This window comes from Rosa chinensis, chromosome 1 (genome assembly GCF_002994745.2).
Source record: "Rosa chinensis cultivar Old Blush chromosome 1, RchiOBHm-V2, whole genome shotgun sequence".
NCBI lineage: Eukaryota > Viridiplantae > Streptophyta > Magnoliopsida > Rosales > Rosaceae > Rosa > Rosa chinensis.
The window spans coordinates 4,614,938-4,624,911 of record NC_037088.1 but is presented as its reverse complement, the minus strand read 5'-3'; positions in this window follow the sequence as shown (position 1 = coordinate 4,624,911).

Below are 9,974 nucleotides of genomic sequence, written 5' to 3'. Positions count from 1 at the left end.
TGTCACATGTCATGAGTTAATTTACTTTTTTACCCTTAATTGTTTCTTTTGACTTCTAATCCCCTTATGTTACTTTTTTTTTTTAAATAATCCTTTTATGTTATTTTTTTTCTTCTGAGAATAATCCGTTTATGTTATTTTTTTTTTCCTTGAGAATAATCTTTTTATGTTACTTCACAAAATCTCACTCTCCTACTACTCTCATCTCATTATCTAATCCTGCTACTGCACTCGTCCAATCCTGCTACTGCACTCGCTGCACTCATACTCGTCCAGTTCTGCTACATCACTTGTACTCGTGTCCAGTTCTGCTACTGTACTCGCTGCACTCATACTCCGTCTAGTTCTGCTACTACCCTCGTACTCGTGTCCAGTTCTGCTACTGTACTCGCTGCACTCATACTCCGTCTAGTTCTGCTACTACCCTCGTACTCGTGTTCTGCTACTGCACTCGTCATCGTCCAACCCTGCTACTGCACTCGTCCAACCCTGCTACTGCACTCGTCCAATCCTGCTACTGTACTCGCTGCACTCATACTCCGTCTAGTTCTGCTACTACCCTCGTACTCGTGTTCTGCTACTGCACTCGTCATCGTCCAACCCTGCTACTGCACTCGTCCAACCCTGCTACTGCACTCGCTGCACTCATACTCGTCTAGTTCTGCTACATCACTTGTACTCGTGTCCAGTTCTGCTACTGTACTCGCTGCACTCATACTCCGTCTAGTTCTGCTACTACCCTCGTACTCGTGTCCAGTTCTGTTACTGTACTCGCTGCACTCATACTCCGTCTAGTTCTGCTACTACCCTCGTACTCGTGTTCTGCTACTGCACTCGTCATCGTCCAACCCTGCTACTGCACTCGTCCAACCCTGCTACTGCACTCGTCCAATCCTGCTACTGTACTCGCTGCACTCATACTCCGTCTAGTTCTGCTACTACCCTCGTACTCGTGTTCTGCTACTGCACTCGTCATCGTCCAACCCTGCTACTGCACTCGTCCAACCCTGCTACTGCACTCGTCCAATCCTGCTACTGCACTCGCTGCACTCATACTCGTCTAGTTCTGCTACATCACTTGTACTCGTGTCCAGTTCTGCTACTGCACTCGCTGCACTCATACTCCGTCTAGTTCTGCTACTACCCTCGTACTCGTGTTCTGCTACTGTACTCGTCATCGTCAAATCCTGCTACTGCACTCGTCATCGTCCAACCCTGCTACTGCACTCGTCCAACCCTGCTACTGCACTCGTCCAATCCTGCTACTGCACTCGCTGCACTCATACTCGTCCAATTCTGCTACATCACTTGTACTCGTGTCCAGTTCTGCTACTGCACTCGCTGCACTCATACTCCGTCTAGTTCTGCTACTACCCTCGTACTCGTGTTCTGCTGCTGCACTCGTCATCGTCCAACCCTGCTACTGCACTCGTCCAATCCTGCTACTGCACTCGCTGCACTCATACTCGTCCAGTTCTGCTACTGCCCTCGTCATCGCCTATCCTACTACTGCACTCATCTAATCCTGCTACTGCACTCGCTGCACTCATACTCGTCCAGTTCTGCTACTGCCCTCGTACTCGTGTTCTGCTACTGCACTCGTCATCGTCCAATCTTGCTACTGCACTCGCTGGTGTTATTTATTTTACAGGATTCCTCTTTGTTTGTTTATGCCTATTCACAGAGAACTCAAGGATTTCAATTAATCAAAGTGAGTACAAGAAGAAACCAGTTACTTCAAAAGCATGTGGGAATAAAATTTCCGTGCTTACACACAATGTATACATATACTTACAACTTATGTCCAGTATCACAATTAATGGTAAACCAAGTATACTGGCCGGAAACTGGCATATACCAAATTAACTAACGATCTATACGTACACTTCCATCTCTTAAGTTCATAATCTTACTAAGAGCCACTACATTTCTTAATTACCAACAATTATCAAGTAACCGCTACTTTGCAAAAGGCACAGCATCCTAATTCCAAATATCTTTCTTTCCCCTTCTTATTTCACGTTTAAAGACCAATTTAGTCAATGCATATACTAATATACAATGGTTCTCATCTTTCTATATAATCACTCTTAATTAAGATTGGATACCAAACTACCATTCTCTGTGAAATGAACTCAAATAAGCATGTAAACCAATTATCATTGCGCACAAACAACCATATCTCACCAAAGTCAAAATCTTTAAATAAAACCCAGCTGACCTTGACGACATAAATTTCAAACCCAGCACCTTTGTTGTACATCCATACTTTCCTGCATCAAACTTTCATATTCATTTTTTATAATAATCATGAAGAATTAGGTGTCCAATTCTATAATCAAAGTAATTGCCAAACTTTGTTAATTTTTCAACAAATATCAATATCTACATGTTGAGATCATTCCCAGTATAGAGAATTATACCTTTATGTTGCGTAGTCCGAACAAACCAAAACTTCCCAGCCCTTGTTCTGATTCCAACACAACTTCTATCAATCTCAAGTCTGCCCCCATCTGGGCAACCGATTAGTTCACATTGAAAGCAAACGGGCTAGCTATTCTTCTTCGATAACTCGACCAGAGACAAAGCAAATTCTCTGATTTCCATCAAGTTCTTCAGCTCTGTGAACCAAGCATTATCTAGTATTAATCCATGCCCAGAGGAACAAATTGAGGTCGGAAAAGGGCCAACCAAACCAAACTGTCACTATGAACCAAATTCTTCAGCTCTGTGAACCAAGCATTATCCAGTATTAATCCATGCCCAGAGGAACAAATTGAGGTCGGAAAAGGGCCAACCAAACCAAACTGTCACTATGAACAGCGAACAATACAGTCGAGGTCTCCCAAATTCCAAATCTTCAAGTATAAACCAAAAGCTGTGTTCACCCACAGAAATTGGAGTAAGGGCTTACCTTATCGACCTTCATTGAAGCCAGATTCAAGCTTAGTGCTACTGCTTCAGAGATTTTGCAATGCGTTTTGGATCCGTCGCTGGAGGTTTTAGCGTTTCTGATTTGAGGTTTGCGTTGCAAAACACATTTTGAGATTTCAGTTTTCGATTATGTCAGTGGCATGCGCGTAAATTGTGATGAAAATTGGACATTTTAGTCATTTTTCATCAAAATTCGAAGCCAGGCCTGCTTAATTTGATTTTGGGCCTAGGCTTGTGTCCTTATTTGTATAAAACTATTTGAAGGTTGGTTTTTTGTGTTTATATCTTTGGTCTGGTGCTACTGTGTAATTTTCTAAAAAAAAAGTGACTTCACATTTTTAACTTTGGTCTTCACATTTTTTGTTCAGAGCATAACGTTTCAAGTAGGTTATCAACTTGGAGTTGGGATCTAACCTATATCTGGACAACTAGACCAACTTTAAAGTCTCAGGTAAAATTTAAGATAGAAAAAAATAATTTTTAAAATATCTTACCTATTAATAATACGTGGGTCATTTGCCTATAGACAATAGGATTTTGTTAAGGATTGGACAATTCTTAGGTTCATCCTTTGGGTGAATGAGCAAATTCACATTCTCTTGCGATTAACGTATAATAACTTTATAATTTTTTAATCTAACCATTCACGTTCACGTTGTATAACATAATATAAATATTAGCTCTGTAAAAAATCAATCAAATTAAAAACTTTTTAATTATTCATTTTTATGAAATACATAGACGGCTCATCATTTCAATTAGCTAATTAACGATTTTCAATTCGATTGATTTTTTATAGAGATGATTTTTAAAGGCTAATTTAAGATATGAACCGTTAGATTATAAATTTATTATAATATGGGTGAACCTAAGAATTGTCCGTCTTTTTGTTAAAATGGACAGTTATAAGTTTGACACATAGACTTGTTCTTGTGCATCTTCAATTGTAATGTAATTAAAACATCGTTTTTTTTTTTGAGTAAGAGGTCAGTCATTTTCATTCAATAAGAAAAAACAATATTACACAGCAATGTTCTAAAAAACGGTCTAGGCGTCAAGGAGCAGCTCTAATTTTGGCCTGTGCGTTTGCCTTAGGCAGTGGGCAATTAGGTGTCCGCCTAGGGGCTTTAGGCAGAGCTAGGCGAAGCCGCTGGGCGCTGGGCGTCGGGTGCTTTTCAGATCTGGAACTGGAGAATCTCGTCATTAGAGGAAGAAGACGGCGGTGACAAAACAGAGAAGATGAAAGCATAAGAGAAATAGGGCTTTTGATACATACCCAGACGCAGGTGATGATTGTTACCTGAGAGTGGATCAAAGATATGCAGCGGTGATTAGAAGAGAATCGATCAGAGGCATTGGGCAGAGGTGAGGTGAGGTCGGGACTACATGGAGTGTTGAAGTTTTCTCTTATTTAGGGATGGCAAAAATCCTCATCGAGTATTCGACCCTAACAAGGGGAAATTCGGGAGAAATCGGGTAATGGGGATGGGGATTCCCAGTATTCGAATTCTGAAATTGGGTACGGGGCGGGGATGATATTTTGATCCCCATCCCCATACCCACCCAATAAAAATTATTTGATATATATATATATATATATATATATAAAACAAATAATATATATATATATATATATATCTTTTGATATTATTTATAAATAAATATTTATGTAAACTTCAACTTTTTGTCAATATTTAAATTCTGTTAATAAATATGTTCAAAAAAATATGATTCTTTTAATAAAAGATGTTTTTGAACATGTCAATTTTCCTTGATTGAAATAAGAAATTTATTTTATTTTGATGTTTGATTTTAACTTCATATTTTACAATCCATAATTATTTGTATAAATTTTTATATAATAAATTAGTAATTTTGTTAACGGGGATTGGGGCGGGTACAGAGACCTAATCCCCAATAGGGATGGGGACGGGGAATCCCCAGTATCTTATTACGGGGATTGGGCAGGTAAGGGGATGGGGAATGAAGTCTGGTATGGGGATGGTAGCTTAATAAGGGGTGTGCAAAACATAGTATAAACCGGCCAAACCGGTCAAAACTGACCGATAAATATGGTTTGGTTAGGGTTTTTTAACTTTAAAAATTGAAAATCAGTTCACTACCGAACCAAACCATTTATAAACTAGGTTGGTTTGGTTTCTCTTGTACTTAAACCGCGGAACCCGAACCGACCGGTATGTTTGAAATATAAGAGAAATTTTTTATTTTATATATATATACACACACACACATAATAAATATATATTCATTTGTCCGGTTTGTTTTAAGTAAGTTTTAAATCTCCAGTTATAACTTTATTCTAAAATTATATACTATGATATATAATTCAAGGCCCAAAGCCTGAAATCTTAGTATATAATCGCTACAATTTTTTTATCATTTCATATCACATCTCAGATCTCTCAATCTCTCATTCTTTGACCTGTGATACTATCATATTAAGCTAGTATTGATGGCTAAGTCGTTAAATAAGTGAATCACTTTGAATCTAATTTAGGTTTCAGTTTTGGACTATATGTTTTGGATTTTAATTAGATAATTTAACATAATTTCAATTCTTGAGATTGAATTTTTACTATGAATTTTTTCATATATAGCATGTTAATAATATATAAGTGAAAACCGCCTAACCGACCAAACCAAACCATCTTTAGTTGGATTGGATTGGGTCGGATTGAGTTTTTTTTTTTTTTTTTTATGACCGGTTTTCCAAAATGCCTAAACCACCCACTTTGGCATAGAGACGGTTTGGAGTGAAAACCGATCCAACCCAATCCGTGTGCAACTTAATCCCCTTACCCTACCCTCCCCATTGCCATCCCTACTCTTATTTGTTCTCAATCTTTGTTTAGGAAAGAGAAGGAAGACAAGGGGATGCTCGGGTGTGGATATACATTCGATTAATGTCATCACTCATCAGGAGGATAAGCACAAGAACCAAAAACAAATAAAGGAAAAAAGCAAAAGCATCTAATTAAAAAAACAACTATACAAATAAAAAAAGGAAAAAGGAGTATGAGTCTAAGACTTATAAAAACTAGCCTTCCTGCACGCGCAATGCGCGTGCGTATTGTCCTTCCTCTTTTGCTACGCATGTTTGAAATGTTACTTATGAGTGCAATATAATTTATGTGTTGCATATTAGCTAACTCTTAGCCCATACAGATATTATAAAATATTGTATATGTCGCTAGAAATCCATTAGTAAAAAACATAAAACTTTGTACAAAAATATGCACTGGTAAATACAAATTGGTATTTTTTTTTCTTTTTTATTTAAAAAGAGAATAAAAGATTTCACTCCCACCCTCATGATGACTCGAATTCATGACCTCAATCTTAGGTAGTAGGTGCTCTAACAACTGAGCTAACACCACCGGTAAATACAAATTGGTAATTGGAATTGGCAAGATAGGAAGGTCCGCACTTGCATGCATAGTATTTTGTTTTATGTGTAATGTAATTTTGTTAGCATTAATTTCTATGTGCGTGTGTGTAGAATTTTTCGTATCTACTATATTACTTGCTCCAAATTAATACATGGTTATTTTAATTTATTTTCTCAATAGATACTAAGCAACCTTTATTGTTGTAGGATCAACCGCAAGTATAGAATTGAAGCCTATTTTGTCAAATATCGTAATGTTTCGCAGCATATTTACATGGAAAAAAACAACTTTTTTTTGCCATTGACCTATTCCACTTTTTCTTAAAGCAACAAACCACTTATAAGATAGTACAATATGATTGTAATGTGACTCCTCCAATGGCTTTGTCCCACTCAAAATGACAACCAAAATTCCTTGCATGTTAAATACAAACTAATGTTCAATAAAAATAGAGAATATCAGCAAGGGAGATTGTCATTTGCCCCTTGTATCTTCTGTAGTACGTTCAAACCTTGATGGTTGTTTATCATTCAGCATTATCGAACAAAAGCATGGAATATGCAATTGCAAATGCCAAATATGGAACACGAATTGTCATCCTAAATATCACGCAATTTTCCTCTTCAATCAGGTTCCCTCCCATAAGTATTTCAAATATGGAACAACCTCAAGGGAATCTATAACATTATGGGAGCTGAGATCAAACATTTATGAGTTGTTGAACATTTGACTTTCACCTACATATTGACATATAACCATGATTGGAATTCAAACAAAAATTTAAAATGAGCTGGCATTGAGAAACAAAAGAAAATGAAATCTCTACTATTAGAATATAATAGATAACCATGTATGAAAAAGCCTAACAGAGGTCATCAATGCAAAGCTTTACCTCAAAAACATTAACCAAGAAGTGAGACATGATTAGAGAGCAAAATACAAACAAAAAGCAAAAAATTCAAAGCAAGTAAACCAAAGAAAATAAATAGCAAACTATTTTCAATTGATTTACGACCACTGCAGAAGGGTCTGAGACGAAAGAAAATGGAAAAAGAACTAAGTAGCAATTGACCTTGAAGGGTGCCACCCCAAATACGAAAAGAGGTCATAGACTGTTTACTACTTTTATTTTCATTCACATACACTATCTGAAGAGGCATCATGACCCATGGCAGCAACTCCTTGACAGAAACCAAAAACTTCAACCGAGGTCCTTTGGATCAATCAAAGCCCAATTTATTCCAAAATGCCTGCACAACCAAACTCAGTTGTAACTCATAACATTAAGTCATCCCTCTCATCTCTTCACATCTAGAGAAGCACTGACCTTCAATCCTGAAGAGTCCTCTTGCCCTTCTCAAAAGTCTCCAAAACCGTCCAAAGTGCACACATGGTTGCATAAGAAACCATTTTTTGGGAGGCCCTTATCTTCTTGGCTCTTGTAGGAAAGATAGGGACTTGGCAGTAGCTCCCCTGAACTTAGCTTTATAGTTAAAGCCACCTGACCTAGCTTAATAAGCAATTAAAGTTTTCAAATTCTTCAATAATAGAATTGAAATCATACAAAGAGCAGCTAATTAAAGCCCTTTTTACTTGTGAATGCAAGCATTTTGTTTTTTAGAAGTTGGGGGACCCAGCTCAATAAACCATGTCTGTCGAAATCATCAATAACTTCAAAAATTGACACATATGGAGCAAAAAGGTTCATATCTTGCTTATGGGGTTTGAGAAAAGCAATCAAATTTAAGCAAAAGCAAGCTAAATCATGAGGAATTCTGAGATCAAAACTACATTTCTCCAGAATGAATAAGAACACTACTAACCAATGAAGAATTCAGTCAAAAAATATAACCAATTAAACTTCTCTGAAAGAAATAGATAGAAGTACTAACAACCAATTTGTTCTATGTACCTTTTAGTGTGAAGCTGTTGCTATGGGATTTGAAGGGATATGAGTAACTAATAACCAATTTGTTCTACCTTTTAGTTGTCAGACTAACAATCCATACATGAATAAACTTTACGAAAATGGAAAAACTTTAGAGAAACAATATTCTTTGGCAGACAAAACCATGTAGATTAACAAAAATAAACTCCAAGCTAGACCTAGGCAAAGGAGAGGCTCCTAAAAAAGGAACTGCTCAAAGAATGACTTAATAATATATAGGTGAAAACCGCCTAACCGACAAAACCAAACCATCTTTAGTTGGATTGGATTGGGTCGGATTAAGTTTTTTTTATTTTTTATTTTTTATTTTTTATTTTTTTATGACCGGTTTTCCAAAATGCCTAAACCACCCACTTTGGCATAGAGATGGTTTGGAGTGAAAACCGATTCAACCCAATCCGTGTGCAACTTAATCCCGTTACCCTACCCTCCCCATTGCCATCCCTACTCTTATTTGTTCTCAATCTTTGTTTAGGAAAGAGAAGGAAGACAGGGGATGCTCGGGTGTGGATATACATTCAATTAATGTCATTACTCATCAGGAGGATAAGCAAAAGAACCAAAAACAAATAAAGGAAAAAGCAAAAGCATCTAATTAAAAAAAACAACTATACAAATAAAAAAAGGAAAAAGGAGTATGAGTCTAATTAAGACTTATAAAAATGTATATCTTTCATGTCCCATGTTAGAAAAGAATTGCTTGTTATAAAAATTTTATTAATGTCTTTTATATTTTTATTGATATATGTTATAAATAAATAAATAAATTAAAACCGCCTAGTTCCCTCCTAGACTCCAACCCTAGGTCTCGGACCACCGCCCGACTAGCGCCTAGCGTTTTTTAGAATCTTGTTACACAGTGACCCACTTCAGTGGGGCTGTTAGAAGAGACACCGCTAAACTCAATACCACTCCACCTATTAGGTGAAACTTAGAGGGGAGTAAACTAATAAGAAACTGACAATATAATTTTTCCGCAAAATCCATTAATAGACTAGCTGACAACCTCAGACCAATAATTCCAACAATTCCTCGCAAGTATTGATCCAGATAAAAATAAGGAGTTATATATCGAGACGAAAACCTTCATGGATCCCAAGTGTTTATAAAAAATCCGCTAGGGTCCCCAAATTCTAATCCAGGCTTGAATGAGCCCAAGTGCCACTGCCCAAAGCCACCCAAACAGGCCTAAGCCCAAATCTGCAAAGCAAAATCAAAGCCCAAGCCCAATGAGAATGAACCCTAGCGACCAATCTAGCCAAACGCTTGTCCAACCCGCCCCTGCAGCTCTAACTTAGGCCTGAACCTCTAACCAACCGGCGACAAGGGTCCAAAATGCAACCTCTGATTGTAGCCTCCAGAGGATCTGCAACCTCACAACTCCCCCCCCGCCGCCATCTTGTATAGGCAACACCACCAATTTGATATTTGTCCCTGGTCAAGTTGAAAACGACCTCAATCCAACCACAATCTTGCTAGAGCCATTGAAAGTACAAGTGCCGAAGGACAACTCAGTCCTAATCTAAGACTTGTCCTCCATGATGCCTTTAGAGGCCCTGGATCCCAACTCCTCCATTCACCAGCATTAGCAAACACCCAGCTAGAAAGAGAGCAAATGAAGGGCTAATATCGCCAAATCATCTATATTAATTATACAACGAATTGCAACTCAACACATTACC